This window comes from Phyllobates terribilis, unplaced genomic scaffold (assembly GCF_046119375.1).
Source record: "Phyllobates terribilis strain yellow unplaced genomic scaffold, ASM4611937v1 Scaffold_7__3_contigs__length_470593459, whole genome shotgun sequence".
Taxonomy (NCBI): domain Eukaryota; kingdom Metazoa; phylum Chordata; class Amphibia; order Anura; family Dendrobatidae; genus Phyllobates; species Phyllobates terribilis.
The window spans coordinates 387,903,658-387,928,622 of record NW_027362767.1 but is presented as its reverse complement, the minus strand read 5'-3'; the positions used below and the strand labels follow the sequence as shown (position 1 = coordinate 387,928,622).

General features: G+C 51.8%; 1 protein-coding gene across 1 annotated transcript in view; it reads left to right on the top strand.

Moving 5' to 3' along the window:
- LOC141155531 (cytochrome P450 2F2-like) overlaps nt 1-24,965 on the top strand; it is a 75,317-nt gene that overhangs the window by 25,514 nt on the left and 24,838 nt on the right. The gene's annotated exons all lie outside the window — the stretch shown is intronic.

Here is a 24,965-nt window from a genome sequence, read left to right as displayed (position 1 = left end):
CAATGCCTTCAACAGTTTTTAAACAGAGACAACACCATTTCCTTTCTTTTTTATGAATAAGATTTATAAATCTAATATAAAACATAGTTATTAAATATAGATATATAGATATAAATTGTTTAAATGATAAAGCAAGATATAAAATATTAACTATAATAATATAAAATATTAGCCATAGCAACCTGTTTTCCACGTTTTAATGCATCAAGAATTGCTCTTGTAAAAATAGCTTTCCTCCCTCTGCAATTAAATTATTTAGGTAATTCCCCTTCAAACAAACAGATCCGCTCAATCTTTTAGCTGTACAAGTAGAGATGAGCGAACCTTTCAAGGTTCGATTCGGTTCCGTTGGCTGAATTTTTCAGTGTTCGCCAAACATATCCGAATCCCATTGCATTTAATGGGAGGCAAAACCAAACACCTTCAAAGGAGCCCAAAAGCTGCCAAAACAGGGGCAGACACCAGGAATAGTGGCATCAATTGACCCACACTACAAATAGTATAATTATTATTATTTATTATTATAGCGCCATTTATTCCAAGGCGTTTTACATGTGAAAAGGGGTATACATAGCAAACAACAAGTACAATAATCTTGAACAAAAGAGAGTCACAGACTTGTACAGGAGAAAACAGGACCCTGCCCCTGAGGACTCACAATCTACAAGGGATGGGGGAGGATACAGTAGGTGAGTGTAGAGCGGTACGGAGGTGTGAGGGTTACTGCAGGTTGTACGCTTGTCAGAAGAGGTAGGTCTTCAGGTACATTTGAAAGATTTCCATGGTAGGCGAGAGTCTGATATGTTGGGGTAGAGAGTTCCAGAGTAGAAGGGATGCACAGGAGAAATCTTGTATGGAATTGTGCCAAAAGGAGATAACAGGGGAGTAGAGAAAGAGGTCTTGTGAGGATCGGACGTTGCATTCAGGTAAGTACTAGGACACAAGGTCACCGATGTATGGAGGAGACAGGTTTTGGATGGCATTGAATGCCAAAGTTAGAGATTTCAACTGGAGTCTCTGGGCAACGGGGAGCCAGTACAGGTATTGACAGAGGGGAGAGGCCAGGGAATAGTGGGGGACAGGTGGATTAGTTGGCCAGCAGAGTTTAGGATAGATTGGAGGTGTGCGAGAGTGTTAGAAGGGAGGGCACAGAGCAGGAGGTTGCTCGTGGAGGGAGATGATGAGGCCGTGCACTAGTGTTTTTTCTGATTCATAGTTGAGGAATGTGTGGATCCAGGAGATATTTTGGAGTTGGAGTGAGCAGGAAGTGGAAAGGGCTTGGATCTCAGGTTTGAAGGAGGGATCAGAGTCAAGCTTGTGGGATCGGGGAGAGTGGGCAACCATTGACTTTGATGGATATCTCAGTTGGAGGGGTTGAATGAGATGGTGGAAAGATGATGAATTCGGTTTTATCCATGTTAACTTTTGGAAAGATAAAATAGTGGACAGATATTGTGGGATTCTGGTTAGTAAGGAGGTGATATCAGGTCCAGAGGGTAGATCTGTGTGTCATCAACACAGAGGTGATACTGATGAGACTCCGATACCTGAAGCAGACTGTACTGTGCTGTCAGGGCAGAAAGAGGAAGGAGGGTGACTCTCTGGGTGAGGAATAGGAGAACAGAGAGGATGATGATGAGGTTGTAGATCCCATTTGGTGTGAACCCAGAGGTACGCAGCTGAGTAGCTCATCTGAGGAGGTGGAGGAGGAAGACGAGGAGGTTACATAGCAGCTTCCCACACAGACACAGAGTAATGCAACCACAACAAGAACTGCATCGTTCGCCACAACTGTGGCTGTGGCCAGCAGCGGTCACGTGTCTGTAGCTCGCAGGGGCGGCAAGAGTTGCGTAGCCTGGGCCTTTTTTGACACCGCAAAGGATGAGCTAACTCATGTTATCTGCCAACTTTGCAAATGAAAAACTCAGTGAAGGTGAAAAAGTGCAATAATTTGACTACTACATGCATGAATCTTCACATATGAAATGTGCACTAGCGGACCTCACCAACCATCGGCCGTCCCATCAATCGCATCTGCTGCTTCTTCCTCCTCCTCTGTTACCTCGCTAAGTGTTGTCATGCAGGTCTCTGACCACAGAACCTCCACTTGCTTACCCACTCCAGTCAGGCTGAGTGAGAGCTCGTCAGCTGTAATGAAAGTGGACATGCCTGCTGTTTTTGCTTCAAAGAGCACATCACATCTTTATCAATCCATTGTAACATCTCCGCCTGCACCTCACTCATGGTCCAGCAGTTTGTCTTGTTCACCCTACTCCACCCTCTCTCAGCACTGCAGTCAGCCCTTGTGTCATCGGTGTGTCAGAAGTGACAGACAGTCGCCCTGCAGTTGCTTGCAGGAGATCTCTATGTTTGGCATTGCAGACATCTTCTTAGAGGCTGTCTCTAGGACCCAGTGGCTACCTTCCTCTGGCTAATTAACACACTGGCCTGGGTGTATAAATACCTGCTGTGTATCAGAGGGAGGTGCCAGTGATATTCATTACTCCTAGTGAAGGCTTTAGCAAGAGTAGTATCTCTTCCTCTCTGGAGCTTGAGGAAGTGTGCGCATTTGACTTAAGCTGTCTAAAGCTAAGCAGTTTCCCCCTGTTTTGTCCTCCCTTGTTGTCTTTAGTGTGCAGTGGCACTCGACTAGTGCTCATCTCCTTCCTTCCCTAGCCTTAGCCATACGCCAGGGAAAGGCGTATGAAGAACCAATATAGGGTCGTTAGGGGAGACATGGTGACACTAGTCCAGCCTAGGAGGTCTCCATTCCCCCCTTTCCCTAGAGTTTGGGTTGCCTTTTCCTCTTTCCTTTGTGTGGGACTAAGTCTTTCCCACACCTTGTGTGACATTATCACCAGTCGAGCACATTTTGTAAAGGAAAAAAAAGGGAAAAAAAATCTGACACTGTGTTTTCTTTTCTCTGTGAGTTTTTTTTTCTCCTTTCTCCCTTGGTATGGGTTCAGCTGCATATCTCGCAGATGGGCTGCACAGGCTCTGGAGGTGAATGACCTCCGCGGTGAGGTTCAGCAGCAGCATCAGCGGCTACATGTCGCCAATGTGGGGGTCTCTGCAGGTAGGCCTATCCAGCCTGAACCTAAGGTTGCCCTCCCAGACAGGATTTCAGGAGGTAGGGACAAGTTTTTTGTATTCAAGGAGGCCTGCAAACTATATTTTAAACTTCATCCTTACTCCTCTGGAAATGAGGAGCAATGGGTTAGAATTGTGATCTCTCTACAGCAGGGAGATCAACAATCCTGGGTGTTTTCTTACCGCAGGACTCGGTTTGTCTCCAGTCTGTGGAGGTGTTTTTCGGGGCTCTGGCCCTTATCTATGTTGACCCTGACCGAGTTTCCTTGGCTGAGTCTAGGCTACGTCGCCTTCAGCAGGGAAATCGGTCAGTGGAGACATACAGTTCGGAATTCCGTAGACGGGCAACGGATTCCAAATGGAATGACTCAGCCCTTAGAAGTCAATTTTGTGAGGGGCTTATTGAAAGGTTGAAAGATGCCTTGGCAGTATATAAGGCTGCCATGTCTTTGGTCATACATCTTGATAGACGCCTACGGGATAGACGGGTGAGACCACCTTCTCCGGGGCCTTCTTGTCTGGGTTGTGTACCTCTGCTGGGAGAGCGGTCTGAAGGTGAACCAGTACTGGAAGAGGTGGAGGAACCCATGCAGTTAGGGGGTGTCTCTGCTTCATACATCTTCCCGGAGAGTCGCAACAAAAAAGGCGTATGTTTTTTTTGTGGGGAAAAAGGCACATTTTCTTGGGACCTGTCCTTTAATTCCTAAACAAAAGGAGACTTGATTAACTCTTTGTAGTCTGCAGTTGGATAAACAAGGGGTGCATTTGTTGCCAACCTGCAGTTCCCGCATAGTTGGTGCTAGAGAGCAAAACCAGAAAATTTCTGTGTTTTTTGACAGTGGAGCCGGAGTCAGCATGATTGATGCTGAGTTTGTGAAAACTCATGGTCTTGCTTGCTGTACTTTAGATAAACCTATTTCAATCTTCGCCATCGACTCGGCGCCACTTGCACAGATAGCATTTACTCAGATTGTACATAATGTAAAACTGAGTGTGGGGTCAGTTCATTGTGAAATAATCCCTTGCTTTTTCCTGGACAATCTTCCCACACCGATTGTTTTGGGTATTCCTTGACTTGTTAAACATAATTTGTTGGTGGATTGGCAAACCAGGGAGATTATTGAATGGGGAGATTATTGCCATGAGAACTGTTTAGATATTTCCCTTGCTACTGTCTCGACGGAAATTTTACCTGCTTTTTTGTGTGGTTTTGAGGACTTTTTTTCTGAGAGGGGGTGTCAGTTTTTGCCCGCCGTTCATCGTGCTTATGACTGTCCTATTAACCTGACCCCCGGAGCAAAACTACAGAAATCCAGACTGAATAATTTTTCTGACCCTGAGAGACAAGCCATGAAGGATTTCATTGCCGAAATTCTGGAGAAGGGACATATCAGACCCTCATATTTGCCCGTGGTGGCAGTGTTCTTCTTTATGAAGAAAAAAGATGGCGGTCTATGTCCCTGTTTAGATTTCTGGGAATTAAATCAAATTACCATCCATGATCTATACCCTCTTCCTCTGATTCCTGATTTATACAGCCAGGTTGTAGGAGCTAAGGTATTCCAGCATTTCATAAATTATATTTTCCATCATTTGCTGGGGAGGTTTGTGGTGGTTTATCTGGACGACATTTTGGTTTACTCACCTGATTTTGAGACACATGAGGGCATGTTAAGCAGGTGATCCAGATATTAAGGGATAACAAAACTTTTTGGCAAACTGGAAAAATGTGTTTTTGCTGTTCAGGAGGTGCAGTATTTGGGGTACTTGATGTCATCTTCGGGTTTTCAGGTGGATCCAGAGAAGATCCGTGCAGTCCTTAATTGGGAACTTCCCGAGAACCTGAAGGCTCTACAAAGCTTTTTGGACTTTACTAATTTTTACCGGAAATTCATCCAAAATTACTCTGTAATTGTGAGACCCCTTACTAACATGACTAAGAAGGGGTCTGATTCTTCCAAATGGTCAGATGCCTCCCTCCAGGCTTTTTCTTCCTTAAAGAATCATTTTGCCACTGCACCCATACTCAGTCAACCCAATGTTTCCCAACCCTTTATTGTGGAGATTGATGAGTCGGATGTCGGGGTTGGGGCTGTGTTGTCTCAGGGTCCGTCCCCTTGTAAATGTCATCCATGCGCCTTGTTTTCTAAAAAAAAATTGTCTTCGACTGAGAGAAATTATGACGTGGGTAATAGGGAACTTGGCAATCAAATTGGTGTTTGAAGAATGGCAACATTGGTTGGAGGGGGTTGTCCATTCTATTACTGTTATTACTGACCATAAGAACCTGTTATATCTCCAGTCAGCTAAACATCTCAACCCTAGTCAAGCCAGATGGTCCCTGTTTTTTTCTAGGCTCAATTTTGTTGTCACTTTTTGTCCAGGGATAAAACATGTCAAGGCTGATGCTTTGTCCCGGAGCTTCTTTGGGGGTGGTAACCATGAGAACCCTGCCCCGAAATTACAGAAGGGATAGTCATTTCAGCACTGTATCCTGAACTAGAGGTGAGATGTTGGAGGCTCAGGGGGATTCCCCTGCCTCCTGCCCTTCAGGAAAGTTATTTGTACCATCTGATCTGCGCCGCAAAGTGTGCTTGCTGTGTATCCAGGTGGTAAGGCAACTGCGGACCTCCTCTCTTGTCGTTTTTGGTGGCCGGGGTTGCATCGAGATGTGATTGAACACGTAGCTGCCCTTAGTATTTGCATGTGTTATAAGGTTTTGCATATCCGTCCGTCTGGCACTCTTCTTCCACTAACTATCCCTTGTAGGCCATGGACACACTTGTCCATGGATTTTATTACTGATCTACCGGTTTCTGCAGGCAAAACTGTGGTTTTGGTGATAGTAAATTGGTTCAGTAAAATGGTTCACTTTGTCGCATTACCTGTACTTCCAAATGCCAAGAAACTTGTGCAGGTGTTCATAAATGAGAGCGTGAAGCCTCACAGGGTTCCCTTCGATGTGATGTCAGATCAGGGGACCCAGTTTGTTTCCAAGTTCTAGAAGGCATTCTGATCTCATCTAGGGGTGAAGCTATCTTTTTCCTCTGTCTTCCACCCTCAGTCAAATGGACAGACCGAGCATGTCAATCAGAATTTGGAGACCTACCTCAGGTATTTAGTCTCGAAAAATATGGAGGATTGGGCATCCCACTTACCGTGGCAGAATTTGCCATTAATAATCATCGTCAAGAATCCACTGGCAGGTCACCGTTCTTCGGTGCATACGGTTATCACCCACAGTTTGGTACATTTAGTGGGGGAGGAGCTTCAGGAGTTCCTGAGGAGGAACGGTTTACTTCGGCGCTTTCCTCAGAGAGGCAAGGTGTTCTGAGTAATTTAAAGATCATGGGAGACAGGTATAAACGTATGGCTGACAGAAAACGCTTGCCAGGTTCAGACCTGAATGTGAATGACTTTGTGTGATTGTCTACCAGGAATATAAGATTGAAAGTTTCTTCTTGGAAGTTGGGACATAGATTTATTGGTTCCTATAAAATAACCACCGTCATTAACCCAGCAGCCTTTTGTCTTGAACTTTCTCAGGCCCTTAAGGTCCATAATGTGTTCCACAGGTCATTCAAGAAGTATGTGGAACACGTCTTGAGCCCTCACCTCTACCACCACCCCCAGTAATGGTTGATGGTAATCTGGAGTTCCAGATTTCGAGGATTGTAGATTCTTGTCTCCAACGTCGTTCTCTACAATACTTGGTGCACTGGAAAGGCTATGGTCCAGAGGAGAGGATGTGGGTTTCAGCATCAGAGGTGAATGCTCCCAGGTTGGTTCATTCATTCCACACCTCTTATCCTGAGAAACACGGTCCTGAGTGTCCGGAGGCCACTTGTAGAGGGGGGGTACTGTCACGGGTGAGTCAGAAGTGACAGACAGTTGGTTGCAGGAGATCTCTATGGTTGGCATTACAGACACCTTGGCCTGGGTGTATAAATACCTGCTGTGTGTCAGAGGGAGCTGCCTGCGGTATTCATTACTCCTTGTGAAGGCTTGAGCGAGAGCAGCAATTTTTCCTCTCTGGTGCTTGAGGACGTGTGCGCATTTGTCTGGAGTCATCTAAAGCTAAGCAATTTTTCCTTGTTTGTCCTCCCTTGTTGTCTTTACTGTTCAGTGGGGATCGACTAGTGCTCATCCCCTTCCTTCCCTAGCCAGGGCCAAATGCCAGGGAAACACAGGGCGAGGAACACGTGCAGCGATTGGTGAAGAGCCAATATAGGGGGAGACAGGGCGATATTCTATCAACCAGGAGGTCTCCACTCCCCCCTAGAGTCTGAGCTTCCTTTCCCTCTTACCTTTGTATTGCACTAAGTCTTTCCGCCACCTTGCGTGACAGCAGTGAAGGAAGTGTGAAATACAGAGGTTTGTCCCACAAGCCTTGGGGATTCCAAGACTTGTGGAGCAGCTCTTTCCCCACTTGCCCCCACTGCCACCAGAGTCACCTAGTACCCAGTAAGTGAGATGTAACGACTCTGGCCATGCTTACTCATCCAGGTGTCTGTGGTAAAATGCACCCTAGCAGACAAAGATTTAGTCAAGGAATGGGTGTTGTTGTCTGCGATATGCTGGTGTAGCGAAGGCACAGCTTTCTTAGAGAAGTAATGGTGACAGGGCAACTGGTACTGGGTGACTGTGACTGCCATCATTTACGTGACTACAACTGCAGGACCGAGGGCTGGCTGCTGTGCTGAGAGAGGTTGGAGTAGGGTGAACACAACAAACTGCTGGACTGTGAGTGAGGTGCAGGCGCAGATATTACAGTGGATTAAGAAAAATGTGGTGTTCTCGGTGTAGCAAATACAGCAGGCATGTCCACTTCTGTTACAGCTGACGGGCTCTCACTCAGCCTGACTGGAGTGGGTAAACAAGTGGAGGTTCTGCGACCGGAGACCTGTGTAAGAACACTTGGCATGGTGACTGAGGAGGAAGAAGCAGCAGATGTGATTGATGGGGCGGCCGACGGTTGGTGAGGCCCGCTGGTCCGCATTTTATCACAGTAAGATTCTCAGACTAACGAATGTAGATCCCGCATGTGACGGTTCATGCATGTTGTAGTCATTATTGCAATTTTTCCCTGTACTAAGCCATTTTTTACAAAGTTGGCAGGTAATGTGAGTTGGCTCATCTTTTGCAGTGTCAATAAAGGCCCAGGCTACCCTTGCCGCCCTGCGAGCAGCGGTCACGTGTCTGCTGCTGAGTTGTGGCTGAGGATGCAGTGTTTGTCGTGGTTGCATCACTCTGTGTCTGTGCGGTAGACCTCATCGTCTTACTCCTCCTCCACCTCCTCTGCTGATCTACTCAGCTGTGTGTCTCTGGATTCACACCAAGTGGGATCTACAACCTCATCATTATCCTCTCTATTCTCCTTCCTTGCTCTGAGAGTCACCCTCCTCCTCTTCCTGCCCTGACAGCACAGTACAGCCTGCATGCACCTCAAGTATCTGAGTCTCATCAGAATCACCTCCCCCCCCGGGGCTTAACATCTGGTGATCTGGTGATGAGGGTCATAATTCTACTTCGTCCTGCCCCGGATCCAACAGGAATAAAATTTGGTGCATTGGTGCGGATGCTTTCCTACTCTTGAGTCTGTGAATCTTCGGAGCAGACCTCTGATGACCATGGCTTAGAATGTGTGAACAGCTCTGCAGACTCACCCATCTGTGGTTCCCTACAGTCAGTTGGGCGGTTGGACAGTTGTGACAAGGGGGGAAACCAAGGTAATTGGGGTGCCACCTCTGAGGACTGTACTTTGTGTGATGTTAAGGTGGAGGAAGAGGAGGACAGGCCACGTGATGCAGCAATTTTCATCCGCTGGAGCACATGCTCCTTCTGTCCTTCATCTATAAGGCGTACCGCTGTGCAGCTGACAAAGAAAGGGAGTGGAGTAGCCCGTCCAGTAACAAAAGTTGTCAGTTATCTTTGGATAGGACATGATGGTGTTGGTTCTCTAGAGCTTTCACTAACATTACCACCTACCCCACCTTGAATACCAATCCTATTCCCCCTTCAACCATGACCTCGCTTTTTCCCACTCATGTTGCTCAGATAGAGTTGGAGCACGCTATTAGCAACAAAAAAATAGTTTTATTACTGTGCGGCCCTGGACACAGAAGAATCTCAGCACAAATGAATTTGAAGCTGAGATGTGGCCTGCTTTATGTATCATGGATAATGGTGCTAACAGAAGAAATTAGATTTTTTACAGTGGAAGAGCCCTGTGTACGGCAGAATCTCTGCACAAAATAATTTACAAGCTGAGATGTGGCCTGTTGTATATATCACGATAGTAATAGAAGAAATTAGATTTTTTACGGTGGACGAGCCCTGTATACAGCAGAATCTCTGCGCAAAAAAATTACAAACTCATATATTATATTTTCAAAGGTGTAGTCCTGCATGGAGCACAATATCAGCACAACAGAGTTCTATGCTGAAATGTGATCTGGTGTCTCTGTCTGGGCCACACTAATAGCACAAACTTTTGATCTGCTGGAAGGTCTATTTCCCAGCCACATACACTGTGTGCACAATTATTAGGCAAATGAGTATTTTGATCACATGATACTTTTTATACATGTTGTCCTACTCCAAGCTGCATAGGCTTGAGAGCCAACTACCAATTAAGTAAGAATACAATTGAACCGAACTCTATGGTAAATCATTAACACCATACTGTATGTTCAGGGTACTCCTACTTAAATACATGACCTATAAGAATATGGAGTATGACCCCCATAAGGAAGTATAGAGCAATACTAGATTGTATTAAAATAGAAAATTTTATTGAATATAAATGTTAAAATCAAGGTACTATTGAAAAATTGACAGGTCACTAGGGGTGAAAAACACAAAATCAGGGCGGCAATTATACATAGAGATACACCTGGGGTCATCTGACAGCACTTAGCCAAAGGTTACGCTCTGGTGTATATGTGTGACTAATCCCATAAAAGGGGAGTGCATAAATAATCTATCAAAGTAGAAGTATATATAGTCAGCAAAACACCAAAAGCAAGAAACCTGCAAGTATATAAGTTCAATAACAGTTCCAACCGTTCAGACAATAATACAAAACAGTCATGAATAATATCTCCATGAAGTCAGATGGCTCACCCATGTATCTTGTAAAACCCTTATGATGCGCTGAAGCCCCGACGCGCGTTTCGCATACTGCTTCCTCAGGGGGCTGTGGTTGTGCACGTGGACCGCCATCATTATATACCCCACTCCACTAAGATACAGGTGCAAACGCCGATATACGCAGCGCATGCGCAATGACCTTCGTCCCCTCCGCCACGTCATTTCCGGCTGGTTCCCAACGGAAGTGTAGGCGGGAACAATGCGTTCCATTGGCGTCAATGGCCCGCACTTCCGCTGTACGGAAGCTTTGCGGGATGCAGTTGGATAAGGACAGTCTCGCACATGCGCCGCACGGCGGCAGCCATATTTGATGAAGGACAGAGAATGGGCAACCACTCGCAAAGACATGATATGGAACAGGTAACATCGCAAAAAGACAACAGAGAGAAGACCAACTATAACACATTGCGCGGATAGTAACAGAATTTACATATCACATTTCATTACAATAAACAGAAAAATAATTCCAATTAAGTAAATCTGGTGATGTGCATCTCTGTAATGAGGAGGGGTGCTGACTAATGACATCAACACCCTATATAAGGTGTGCTTAATTATTAGGCAACTTCCTTTCCTTTGGCAAAATGGGTCAGAAGAGAGATTTGACGGGCTCTGAAAAGTCCAAAATTGTAAGATGTCTTGCAGAGGGATGCAGCAGTCTTGAAATTTCCAAACTATTGAAGCGTGATCACCGAACAATCAAGCGTTTCATGGCAAATAGCCAACAGGGTCGCAAGAAGCGTGTTGGCCAAAAAAGGTGCAAAATAACTGCCCATGAATTGAGGAAAATCAAGTGTGAATCTGCCTAGATGCCATTCGCCACCAGTTTTGCCATATTTCAGAGTTGCAACGTTACTGGAGTATCAAAAAGCACAAGGTGTGTGATACTCAGGGACTTGGCCAAGGTAAGGAAGGCTGAAAAACGATCACCTTTGAATAAGAAACATAACATAAAACGTCAAGAATGGGCCTAAAAATATCTTAAGCCTGATTTTTCAAAGGTTTTATGGACTGATGAAATGAGAGTGACTCTTGATGGCTTGATGGATGGGCCAGTAAAGGGCAGAGAGCTCCACTCCGACTCAGACGCCAGCAAGGTGGAGGTGGGGTACCGGTATGGGCTGGTATCATCAAAGATGAACTTGTGGGACCTTTTCGGGTAGAGGATGGAGAGAAGCTCAACTCCCAGACCTACTGCCAGTTTCTGGAAGACAACTTCTTCAAGCAGCGATACAGGAAGAAGTCGGTATCGTTCAAGAAAAACATGATTTTCATGCAGGACAATGCTCCATCACATGCATCCAACTACTCCACAGCGTGGCTGGCCAGTAAAGGTCTAAAAGAAGAAAAAATAATGACATGGCCCCCTTGTTCACCTGATCTGAACCCCATAGAGAACCTGTGGTCCATTATAAAATGTGAGATCTACAGGAAGAGAAAACAGTACACCTCTCTGAACAGTGTCTGGGAGGCTGTGGTGGCTGCTGCACGCCATGTTGATCGAAAACAGATCAAGTAACTGACAGAATCTATGGATGGAAGGCTGTTGAGTGTCATCATAAAGAAAGATGGCTATATTGATCACTAATTTTTTTGTTTTTTGTTTTTGCATGTCAGAAATGTTTATTTCTAAATTTTGTGCACTGATATTGGTTTACCTTGTGAAAATAAACAAGTGAGATGGGATTATATTTGGTTTTTATTAAGTTGCCCAATAATTCTGCACAGTAATAGTTACCTGCACAAACAGATATCCTCCTAAGATAGCCAAATCTAAAAAAAAAACAACACTCCAACTTCCAAAAATATTAAGCTTGGATATTTATGAGTCTTTTGGGTTGATTGAGAACATAGTTGTTGATCAATAATAAAAATAATCCTCTAAAATACAACTTGCCTAATAATTCTGCACACAGTGTAGTATTTAGTGATGAGCGAGCATGCTCGCTACTGTTCGGTGCTCGCCCGAACATATCACTGCTTGAGATGCTCGGTGCTCGCCGAGTATTTCCGGGGTTGCTCGGCGGGAGCTTGGGTCCCCTCCCTGCATGTTTGGTGCTCTTTAGAGCACCAATGAATATGCAGGGATTGTCTGCCACACACTGTAATCCCGCAGCCATATTGGTTGTGGCATTACAGTGATTGGCTGGCCGCACAGTGTCATCAGACCTGGCGCCGCTGTGCTTGTCATAGTCTACTCTGCAATCAGGCAGTGTAGGGAGAGGTGCTACTGAGCTAGGGAGAGATTTGGTTGTTTAATAGTTAGTGTAGGTGTTCTACAAGATTCTCTACATATCCATCTCAATTAACAGTCCTTCTGAGGACTAATTCTGCTGCAGAGATATCAGTGCTAGGCAGGCAGGCAGGGTATATAGCAGACTGCAGTGCATATAGCAAGAGGCTCCATTCCAGTTCAGCCTGCTGCAGCTTGTTTCAGGAAGTGGTGGAGGTGGAGCCTGCAGTGAGCTGAGTGCACTGTGCTTCCTGGACTGTGTGCTGCTGTGGAGAGAGCTCCTGGGAAGGGAGGTTTTTTTTTTCTATCTGGGACTTTTTTGTCTGCCCCCTTCCCAGGAAAGAGGGCTCAGAGTGGGACTGGCCTCCGGGGCTGGGCCCCCGGCTCCCACCTCCCGGTCCAAGCTGGCGGGGGGTGGGAGGAACACCAAGCCAGCTAAGGCTACAAGATCTGGCCAAGACAGCAGGGGTTCCAGCATGAGGACCCGGAGGACCCCCGAGGCTACGACCGCGGCGGCTCCTCCCTCCGGAGGTAGGTCGAGTACGAGCGGAGGTGCTGCAGCGGTGCCCCCTGATTGGGGTACCAAGGCGTCGAGGGAGGCAACCGTCACCTATGCCTCCCGTATACATGCGCACCTCTGCGAATATGAGGACGCCACAAAGAAGCTAAGTTCCCTCTGGGGGGAGTTGAGGGTGGCTCAGGAGAGGTCCGTGAGGGCCTCTGGCAGTAAGAAGCCTGAGCTATCCGCCGCGGTCCGGAAGATCAAGCGGGCCATTCAGGACCTGGAAGACCGCAGGAGCACCATACTGGCGGGCAGTGGACCCTTCATGGAGAAGCTGCTTAATGATGACCGGTTCAGAGCCATGACCGGTGGGGCTCTGGAGGGGTCGCAGGGCCCCAGCCAGGCGGTGGAGGAGGAGGAAGAAGAGGTATGCGTGGAGGAGGTCGCACCCTACCCACCGCCTGGTGGCCTGGTAAGTGATCTCCAGGCATCGCATAGCGGGATAGCCCCTGAGCAGATGGCTCTCCCGTCTGATTCTAGCCCTTCAGAGGGCAGCGGGAGCGAGGGGGAGGATGAGGAGGATGGGAGTAGCAGCAGTGAGGGGGGCTGCCTTATCATGCAGCAGATCCAGCAGATCGAGTCCCCGGTACGTTTTGGTCAGCTTACGTTCGGGGATGAGATCTGCGAGGATGAGGCACCCGGGAGGGGGACGAAGAGAAAAGCAAAAAAAAAAAAGAAAACATCTATTGCACATAAATTTGTGTATGTCCCCCTCTCTGGGGCCCCCCTGTCCCGTTGTGCGGCACCCGCCACCCACCCCGGCTTGGACTCTGTTGTGGGTCCACAGCGAGGGAGCGGGGAGAACATAGGCCATGGCACGCAGAGCGCTGCCTCTGTTTGTGGTAATGGAGGCAGTGGGTCCAAGGTGTCTGATATGGAGCATGGCGCGGAGGGCGGCCCGACGGTGGGTGTGATCTGTGGTGGTGCTCAGGCTGGATCCCCTGTAAAAGGGAGGTCTGGCCTGGCACCTGGTGCGCGTGCTGGCGTGCAGGGCGCGGCTTGTACATCTGCCGCTGCCTCCTGCTCTGCTGGCGGCGCACCGACAGCCGGGGCCGCATCTCCGGCGGCGTGTGCTGGGGTGTCTGGGTCCCTCACGCACGGATCCACTAAATCTGGATCACTTTCAGGGACCCAGAGACCTGGTAAGGTGAAGGGCGCGGGGCCTGCGGCTCCGGCAGAGCCGGCTCATAAAGGAAAGGTGGGGCTTGCTCCCCTGGCAAAATCCGTGGCGAGGTCGGGGCCCCCTGCACAGGGGCCCAGTAATGGGTCAGCGCGGGGGGCTCCACCGCCGCTGGGTGCTGAGGGGGAGTGGCCTAGCCTGGGGCCGGCCGCCGGAGCTGGGGTGGCCAGGCTGTTTGTGGTGAAGGGTGTGACGGTAGGGGGTGCTATGCCCCTGAGAGCTGGTGCCGCTGGTCCAGGGGCCCCTGTGAGTAGACCCAGTTCCGGGTCGGCTTCGGGGGTCCCGGCGCGGCCGGCTTCGGGGGGTGTGGCCTCCCAGCCGTCCACGGCACCAGTGGGAGTGGCCTCTGGGGCCCCCACCGTGCTGCCTGGTGTGGGGGGTGTGGCCTCCCTGTCATCCACGGCACCGGTGGGAGTGGCCTCTGGGGCCCCCACTGTGCTGCCTGGTGCGGGGGGCGTGGCCTCCCTGTCACCCAAGGCACCGGTGGGAGTGGCCTCTGAGGCCCCCACTGTGCTGCCTGGTGCGGGGGGCTTGGTCTCCCTGTCACCCACGGCACCGGTGGGTGTGGCCTCTGGGGCCCCCACCGTGCTGCCTGGTGCGGGGGGCGTGGCCTCGCGGGGAAACCCCACCCAAGTGGGCGTGGCTCCATCCGAAAAGGGGCGGGGCTTAGCGCCGGCAGCTGCTACTGCTGGGAGCAGTGGTGCCACGGCTGCGGCAGACAACGGAGGAGGTGCCTGCCTGTCGGTGTCCTCTGTGCCCACGGGCTTATCTGGGGCAGGGGCGCCGGCAAAAATGGCAGCAGCACCAGGTTCCCAAAACCCCCCGGCAGGGAAGGTGCTGCCAGCAGGTGGCGGCAGTGCTGCTGCAGGGAAAAAATGCTTGCAGAAAAAAAAAAACTGTGACCCCAGTGTGCATGTGAGTGAGAGTGGGGCGAGGGGTGTGACTACTGACGTGGATGGGGATAGCGTGGGTATGGATGTGGCTGTGATTGAAGATACAAGTGTTGAGGTGTCTGTGGAAGGGAGTAAGAATGGTGTGTCTGTTGGTAGTGGGGGTGGGGCTGGTCCATCTGCCCCCCCGGTTGCTGGTCCCCGGAGTTTTGCGGGGGTAGTAGCTGGGGGCTCGGGATCTTCAGGGCGGGCTTCCTCACCTCTGGACCTCAGGGATGGTGACTTGCGGCGCCGTTTCCTCGAGGCCCTCAAAAAGGGAGAACGGACGATCGAGGTAGAGGGAAGAGCGGTAGACTTGGCCTTTTGGCTGGATAGACATGGCCTGGCCGCCTTCCAAGATAAAAGGGAGGGGGAGACAGTGTGGTCCCTCCTGACAGCCGGGCAGGGGGTGGCCAGGAGGAATGTGGTCCGTCTTCGGTGGAGGGGCAGTGAAGCGTGCCCGCCAAGATCGAGGGTCGTGGAGCTCCTCCTGAAGATGAGCTTCAGGGCGACTGACATCTTTGCCCTGATCCATCCTTTTGGTACCCCCGTCTTTGACATCAGTTTTGTTCGACCGGAGGGCCTAGAGCTTTTCTGGTCGAATTTTGAACTGGTGAAGGGGGAGCCCGGCTGGCGAGACTTTGCCGTGCAGGCGGTGTCTCGCCAAAATGGCGTAAAGAGGGTGACCGTTTTGACAAATAACGAGTCACTCTCTGGGGTCGATATTATGACGTGGCTTTCCCGCTATGGGGAGGTCACGGACGTCCCAAAAAAGAACAGGGACGAGTTTGGCATTTGGTCAGGGGGCTGGACCTTCATGATGAGGTTGAAGGTCTCAGGCGGTACTGTCACCCACATCCCCTCCTCAGCATTTCTGGGGAGGGACAGGATCCTGATCTTTTACCAGGGGCAGCCGAAGGTCTGCCACAGGTGCGGTGATCCCCGCCACTTCAGCGCGGGCTGCAAGGTACAGAAATGTGCCTTGTGTGGCGGGGTAGGTCATCTTGCCGCGGCCTGTGGTGACATTAGGTGTCACCTGTGTGGTGACCTAGGTCACCCGTACAGCCGCTGCCCCCGCTCCTTTTCTAACGCCATCTCTGGTCAGGCAGGGGTGAGCCATGGGGGAGTCCCTGGCGGTTCATCTTCTGCTGATGCTGGAGGTGGGGGCGGGAGAGGGGCTGAGGGGCCAGTGAAGGAAGGCGTGGCCAATACATCTGCCCGCCAGTGGCATCAGGTGAGGCGCCGTAGGGGTAGGGGGCAGGATAAGCCCCAGGCGACTGGGGTGATGTCTGTACCCTCCTCGGAAGCGGCAGCCAGTGCCCCTGAGGCCCTGGGGGAGGAGGCGGTGAACGAGGAGATCAGGAGGATGGAGAGGGAGGAGGTGGCTGCTTCTGATGACTCCTCCCAGTATGAAAGTCTGGACGAGGAGGTGGTGGAGCAGCCTAAAACAAAAGGTGACAGTAAGACCAGTAAGAGTCGGGGGAGGAACCGAAAGGGGGCAAAAACATCTAAGGCCCCCCCCCTGGCCACTAAGGTGCCTACGGAAGGGCTCACCGGCTCCCCTCTGATCCCCCTCTCCAACCGGTTCCATGCCCTCGATGACTCTGCTGTGTCGGAGGTCGGGGGTGAGGGACCGGCGGTAACATCTGAGGTGCCTTCAGGGAGCGGCGGGGTCCGTCCTCCGGAGGGCTCACTTTCCTCTGGGGGGGGGACTGCTCTGGGGTCCAGGGGTGAGGAACCCGGTACTGGGAAGGTGGTGACGGGTGCTATGGACACCTCGGTGTCACTAAAGAGGAGGGGAGAGTCTGGCTCCTCCTCTGAAGGTGAGCACAAAAAATCTGGGGGTACGGTCAAAAAGAAGGCCGTCTAACTCAATCACCCATGATGGCGGAACCTACCCCGTTGACTCTGGCGTCGATTAATGTCGCCAGTATAAAGTCAGATGCGGCCAGATTTATGGCCTTTGATTTTTTCAACCGAGTTGAGGCTGACATTTTATTTTTGCAGGAGACCAGACTAACGGACATGGGGGCCATTTACAAAGCAAGGAGGGAGTGGAGGTGCGGGCCCTCATACTGGTCTCTTGCGGCCGAGCCGTATAGCGGGGTAGCGGTCCTTTTTAAGGCCGCTTCGGTGGAATGCAGACGGGTGATCGAGGTAGAAATGGGGAGGTGCTTGGTCCTTGACGTCTTCATGGGGGGACAGGAGCTCCGGCTCATTAACATCTATGGTCCACAGTCAGAGTGGGACCGTAAATGTCTCTTCCTGAAGATCAAGCCCTATCTTTTTACCAGCCGGCAGGTGGTCTTCCGTGGGGACTTTAATACTATAACTAGACCCCGTGATAGGGGAGGCCCCGGAGACCGAAGGCTGGCTTTTGATAGTAATACCCTTAACAGCATAGCAAGCGAAGCTCGCCTGGTGGATGTCCACATCCGGCACACCCCAGGTCACGGGGGTTTCACCTTTCATAGGGGTAGTTGTAGGTCTAGGATAGATAGGTTTTTTTTAAAGGAGGAAGCCGTCTCTTCTGCAGTGTCCGCTGTTGAGGTGGAATTCTCCGATCACTGTTTCATTTCCTTTTCTTTGAATGTTGCAGAGACTCCCCGGATAGGGAGAGGCCTATGGAAGCTGAATTCGTCCCTGTTGGAAGAAGCGGATGTGAGACAATCCTTTGAGGAATTTCTTCAGAGCCAGGTACCTCTCTTGGGTCTCTGTAGCAGTAAGTCTGAGTGGTGGGAGATCTTCAAAACAAGGGTTGCGGGGTTCTTCCGTCAGCTTTCGAGCCTCAGAGGCCTGAACAGGTACCGCCTGTATCGGGAGCTGGGGAGGAAACTCGAGCAGCTCGTCTCGACTGGAGGGGACCGTGAGGAAATCTCCAGGGTGAAGGCCTTGCTCAAGGGGTGCCAGTATGATAGGCACACATCCTTAGTTTTTGAGAGGGATTTCGGGAGGTACCGCTCGCCCGACCCCTACAGGAACTGCAGGATGTCAGTGAGTTGCAAGATGGTAACAGGACTGATCGACAGTACAGGTTCCCTGAACAGATCCAAATCAGGGATCCTGGAGGTGGTCAGATCCTTCTACTCGCATCTCTTGGGAAGGAGGGATCCAGATCGGGATGAGATGTCGGCTTTCCTGGCTGAAACCATCCCTGAACCAGGGGATGACCCCTCTCTTCATGGTTTGGCAGAAGCAATCAGGGAAGAGGAAGTGAGACGGGCCATTGATGGGCTCCGGCCCAAAAAATCGCCCGGTCCGGATGGCTTAACATCCGAGTTTTACAGGACTTTTAGGGACTCTTTGGTCCCCCTCATGACTGAGGTTTTTAATGAATGTCTCTCCTCGGACATTCTTCCCGGTTCAATGAGGAAGTCCGCCCTGATTATCCTGTCAAAGGGTAAAGACTCGTCCCGTATTGAGAATTGGCGTCCCATAGCGCTTCTCAATACGGACCGAAAGGTTCTGGCAAAGGTGCTTTTCAATCGATTGGTGAAGTTTGCACCCCGGCTCCTTTCGGGGGCCCAGCACTGCTCTGTTCCAGGCCGCAGTACTTTTAGTGCTGTGCTCGGTGTCCGAGAGGCAGTGGAGCAGGGCAGGGCAGGTCTCTGGAAGGGGTACTTGCTGTCCTTAGACCAGGCGAAGGCCTTTGACCGGGTTAACCATGAGTACCTCTGGTCCGTCCTTCTGAGGTACGGTCTGCCCGGGAGGTTTGTTGATTGGTTGAGAGTATTATACAATGGGGCAGAGACTTTTCCGCTTGTGAACGGTTGGGTCGGACCCCCTTTTGAGGTGAGGTCTGGTGTCCGCCAGGGCTGTCCTCTGAGCCCACTGTTATACGTGTTCGCGATCGACCCCTTTTTAAGGAGAGTGGAACGCGGACCGTTGGTGGGAGTCGGGATGGACCGGGCGGAGCCAGAGGCCACCTTGAGGGTAGTGGCGTACGCCGACGACGTTTCCCTCTTTGTATCCTCGAGAGAGGAGGCGGACTGGGTCATGTCTGAAGTTGAGCGCTACTCGGTGGCTTCTGGGTCCATGATCAACCGGGATAAGTGTGAGAGTCTCTGGCTGGGAGGGGGAGATCCAAGTTTCGATCTCCCGGACACCCTCCCAGGGCCTCAGGCCACAGCAAAAATTTTAGGCATCAGTTTCGGCCCGGGGGACTATCCCCAGCAAAACTGGGAGGGCAGACTTAAGATTGCCGCCCAGAAGGTGGATCAGTGGAAGGGTTGGTCCTTGACCCTGAGGGAAAGGGTTAACCTGGCCAAGGGGTATTTGCTCCCTTTATTAATATACCTGGGCAGCGTCTGCATCTTGCCAGAACCTCTTTGGACACGGGTCTACAGCCTGTTCTTCCAACTATTATGGGGGAATAGGCTGAACCTGATCAAGAGGGAGGTCACGTACCGCACGAGGAGACTAGGAGGGTTGGGTATGGTCAACCCGGTGGTGTTTCTAGTAAACACCTTTCTTAAGGCAAACATCGCCAACCTCTGGTTAGAGAGGGCTCCTCCGTGGGTATTCTCCTGTAGGGGGTGGTTTCGGCCTTTCTTCCAGGAATGGGAGACAGGAGGGCGGGTGAAGGACCTTCGCACGCCTCATGGGCATCTTCCGGCTTATGCTACCCTGGTTGTGAAGGCGATCCGCCGGTGGGGTCTGGGAGTGTGGGAGATCAGGACCTTGTCAAGGAGGTTACTTGACAATAGGGTTCTGTTGACCCACTTCCAGAAGCCCCTGTCCCTCAAGGATTGCCCAAGCCGGGATCTGGAGGTGGGGCTCGGGTTATTAAACTCTAAACGGATCCCCTTGAAGTTTTGGGACTTGACTTGGCGCTGCTTCCATGGGAGACTGTATGTGAGGGGCAACCTGAAGTACAGGAACTCTGATGACCGGGATTGTCCCCGCGAGGAGTGTGGCGGCATGCTTCAAAGCATGGAGCACTTCCTGCTTCAATGTCCCTTTAATACAGAGGTCTACAGTAGGGTGGATGCTTCCATTGGCTGGCCTAGGCTGGCAGGCCTTTCCTATGCGGAGTGGGCCTATGGGGCATTCAGGTCCCTTGGTGGCCGAGATCGGGGCACTGTCTTCTTAGTTAGTTTAGTGACTAGGTTTTACACGTGGAATGCACGGTGTTTAGTGTCCACCCAGCATAAAGTCCTCCCCCGGGAAGAGGTGATTAGGAACATCCTGGGTGACCTGGCAAAAGTACGCTCACTGGAGTATGAGAGGCTGGGTGCAGGGAGGGCTTCCCTTCTATGGAGGGGGTTCTCATTTAATGTGCCCTAGGGAGAGTTAGGGTATGTGTGTCTGTGATAGGGTTAGTTTAGTCCTTTCTATATTTTATATTTATTTGTAGGGTCAGGTGGATGTGTAGGGTCAGGGAGGGACAGGTAGGGACAGTCTTTAGGGATAGGTAGTTAGCATTAGGTTGGTAGTGAGGGTCAGAGAGGGACAGGTAGGGACAGGTAGGGATAGATTGGTAGGGCGGTAGGGACAGGTTTTTCTTTTTCTTTAATAGGGAGGGACAGGGTGTTTGTGTGCTAGATTAGGGTGAGAACCTCGGTAGTCTCCGGTTTCCTGGTGGTGGGCTGCTCCCCTCACAGTATAGTTTTTTGTTTTACGGTATTGGAAACCCGAATATAGGGCTTGCAAGTACTGAACTTGGGTCTGACTTTTGTTCATGGTTATGGTCATTTGTTTATATTGTGCTATTGTTATGTTGTGTTTGCTTTGGTTATGTTGAGTACTGTATATACATGTATAGTTTTGTGTATTGTATGTATGTGTAATTTGCGCACGGGGGGGTTTAGTGTAGGTTGGGTGGGGGGTTTCAGGGGGGGAGGGGGAGGGGTTTTTGGGAGAATGGACGTCCTACGGGATGCGGGAAAAAGGACCCGTTATTTGTGGGCCACAAACTTTCGTGGGACCTAAAAAGAGATGCTGTGATAAGGCCACAGACTTTCGTGGGACCTTGGGTGTTTTAAAAAATGGTGGTGGGGAAAAAAAAAAAAAAAAAATAATAATAATAATATAAAAAACTACAAAAAAAAGGTTTGCTGTGTATTAAGTTTTGTTTCGGCCAGGTGGCCTATTTCTTTGTTTTTGGCAGTGGGCCAGTTTGTTGTTTTGTTTTTGGGGTTTAGGTATGAATGTGGAGTGAATGTTGGAAGGGGATATTTTTGGAAAAAAGGTTTAAGGTCTTCCCTTGCTGGGGGGATTTTGGGAAATGGACTTTATGTTATGAACATTGTAGGACATTTTTGCTTTACTTTATAATTTATACTGGACATTATAATTTTGGATTTGTTTGTGTTTCGTTGGGGTTTGTGTCTTGGTTATTTGTGTAGTGTGTTTTTATGGTTTGTTTTATATTTTTATAATAAAAGAGCTCCAGTTCAGCCTGCTGCAGCTTGTTTCAGGAAGTGGTGGAGGTGGAGCCTGCAGTGAGCTGAGTGCACTGTGCTTCCTGGACTGTGTGCTGCTGTGGAGAGAGCTCCTGGGAAGGGAGGTTTTTTTTTTTTCCATCTGGGACTTTTTGTCTGCCCCCTTCCCAGGAAAGAAAGCTCATAGTGGGACTGGCCTCCGGGGCTGGGCCCCCGGCTCCCACCTCCCGGTCCAAGCTGGCGGGGGGTGGGAGGAACACCAAGCCGGCTAAGGCTACAAGATCTGGCCAAGACAGCAGGGGTTCCAGCATGAGGACCCGGAGGACCCCCGAGGCTACGACCGCGGCGGCTCCTCCCTCCGGAGGTAGGTCGAGTACGAGCGGAGGTGCTGCAGCGGTGCCCCCTGATTGGGGTACCAAGGCGTCGAGGGAGGCAACGGTCACCTATGCCTCCCGTATACATGCGCACCTCTGCGAGTATGAGGACGCCACAAAGAAGCTAAGTTCCCTCTGGGGGGAGTTGAGGGTGGCTCAGGAGAGGTCCGTGAGGGCCTCTGGCAGTAAGAAGCCTGAGCTATCCGCCGCGGTCCGGAAGATCAAGCGGGCCATTCAAGACCTGGAAGACCGCAGGAGCACCATCTTGGCGGGCAGTGGACCCTTCATGGAGAAGCTGCTTAATGATGACCGGTTCAGAGCCATGACCGGTGGGGCTCTGGAGGGGTCGCAGGGCCCCAGCCAGGCAGTGGAGGAGGAGGAAGAAGAGGTATGCGTAGAGGAGGTCGCACCCTACCCACCGCCTGGTGGCCTGGTAAGTGATCTCCAGGCATCGCATAGCGGGATAGCCCCTGAGCAGATGGCTCTCCCGTCTGATTCTAGCCCTTCAGAGGGCAGCGGGAGCGAGGGGGAGGATGAGGAGGATGGGAGTAGCAGCAGTGAGGGGGGCTGCCTTATCATGCAGCAGATCCAGCAGATCGAGTCCCCGGTACGTTTTGGTCAGCTTACGTTCGGGGATGAGATCTGCGAGGATGAGGCACCCGGGAGGGGGACGAAGAGAAAAGCAAAAAAAAAAAAGAAAACATCTATTGCACATAAATTTGTGTATGTCCCCCTCTCTGGGGCCCCCCTGTCCCGTTGTGCGGCACCCGCCACCCACCCCGGCTTGGACTCTGTTGTGGGTCCACAGCGAGGGAGCGGGGAGAACATAGGCCATGGCACGCAGAGAGCTGCCTCTGTTTGTGGTAATGGAGGCAGTGGGTCCAAGGTGTCTGATATGGAGCATGGCGCGGAGGGCGGCCCGACGGTGGGTGTGATCTGTGGTGGTGCTCAGGCTGGATCCCCTGTAAAAGGGAGGTCTGGCCTGGCACCTGGTGAGCCTGCTGGCGTGCAGGGGGCGGCTTGTACATCTGCCGCTGCCTCCTGCTCTGCTGGCGGCGCACCGACAGCCGGGGCCGCATCTCCGGCGGCGTGTGCTGGGGTGTCTGGGTCCCTCACGCACGGATCCACTAAATCTGGATCACTTTCAGGGACCCAGAGACCTGGTAAGGTGAAGGGCGCGGGGCCTGCGGCTCCGGCAGAGCTGGCTCATAAAGGAAAGGTGGGGCTTGCTCCCCTGGCAAAGTCCGCCGCGAGGTTGGGGCCCCCTGCGCAGGGGCCCAGTAATGGGTCGGCGCGAGGGGCTCCACCGCCGGTGGGTGCCGAGGGGGAGTGGCCTAGCCTGGGGCCGGCCGCCGGAGCTGGGGTGGCCAGGCTGTTTGTGGTGAAGGGTGTGACGGTAGGGGGTGCTATGCCCCTGAGAGCTGGTGCCGCTGGTCCAGGGGCCCCTGTGAGTAGACCCAGTTTCGGGTCGGCTTCGGGGGTCCCGGCGCGGCCGGCTTCGGGGGGCGTGGACTCCCAGCCGTCCACGGCACCAGTGGGAGTGGCCTCTGGGGCCCCCACCGTGCTGCCTGGTGTGGGGGGTGTGGCCTCCCTGTCATCCACGGCACCGGTGGGAGTGGCCTCTGGGGCCCCCACTGTGCTGCCTGGTGCGGGGGGCGTGGCCTCCCTGTCACCCAAGGCACCGGTGGGAGTGGCCTCTGAGGCCCCCACTGTGCTGCCTGGTGCGGGGGGCTTGGTCTCCCTGTCACCCACGGCACCGGTGGGTGTGGCCTCTGGGGTCCCCACCGTGCTGCCTGGTGAGGGGGGCGTGGCCTCGCAGGCAAACCCAACCCAAGTGGGCGTGGCTCCACCCGAAAAGGGGCGGGGCTTAGCACCGGCAGCTGCTACTGCTGGGAGCAGTGGTGCCACGGCTGCGGCAGACAACGGAGGAGGTGCCTGCCTGTCGGTGTCCTCTGTGCCCACGGGCTTATCTGGGGCAGGGGCGCCGGCAAAAATGGCAGCAGCACCAGGTTCCCAAAACCCCCCGGCAGGGAAGGTGCTGCCAGCAGGTGGCGGCAGTGCTGCTGCAGGGAAAAAATGTTTGCAGAAAAAAAAAAACTGTGACCCCAGTGTGCATGTGAGTGAGAGTGGGGCGAGGGGTGTGACTATTGACGTGGATGGGGATAGCGTGGGTATGGATGTGGCTGTGATTGAAGATACAAGTGTTGAGGTGTCTGTGGAAGGGAGTAAGAATGGTGTGTCTGTTGGTAGTGGGGGTGGGGCTGGTCCATCTGCCCCCCCGGTTGCTGGTCCCCGGAGTTTTGCGGGGGTAGTAGCTGGGGGCTCGGGATCTTCAGGGCGGGCTTCCTCACCTCTGGACCTCAGGGATGGTGACTTGCGGCGCCGTTTCCTCGAGGCCCTCAAAAAGGGAGAACGGACGATCGAGGTAGAGGGAAGAGCGGTAGACTTGGCCTTTTGGCTGGATAGACATGGCCTGGCCGCCTTCCAAGATAAAAGGGAGGGGGAGACAGTGTGGTCCCTCCCGACAGCCGGGCAGGGGGTGGCCAGGAGGAATGTGGTCCGTCTTCGGTGGAGGGGCAGTGAAGCGTGCCCGCCAAGATCGAGGGTCGTGGAGCTCCTCCTGAAGATGAGCTTCAGGGCGACTGACATCTTTGCCCTGATTCATCCTTTTGGTACCCCCATCTTCGACATCAGTTTTGTTCGGCCGGAGGGCCTAGAGCTTTTCTGGTCGAATTTTGAACTGGTGAAGGGGGAGCCCGGCTGGCGAGACTTTGCCGTGCAGGCGGTGTCTCGCCAAAATGGCGTAAAGAGGGTGACCGTTTTGACAAATAACGAGTCACTCTCTGGGGTCGATATTATGACGTGGCTTTCCCGCTATGGGGAGGTCACGGACGTCCCAAAAAAGAACAGGGACGAGTTTGGCATTTGGTCAGGGGGCTGGACCTTCATGATGAGGTTGAAGGTCTCAGGCGGTACTGTCACCCACATCCCCTCCTCAGCATTTCTGGGGAGGGACAGGATCCTGATCTTTTACCAGGGGCAGCCGAAGGTCTGCCACAGGT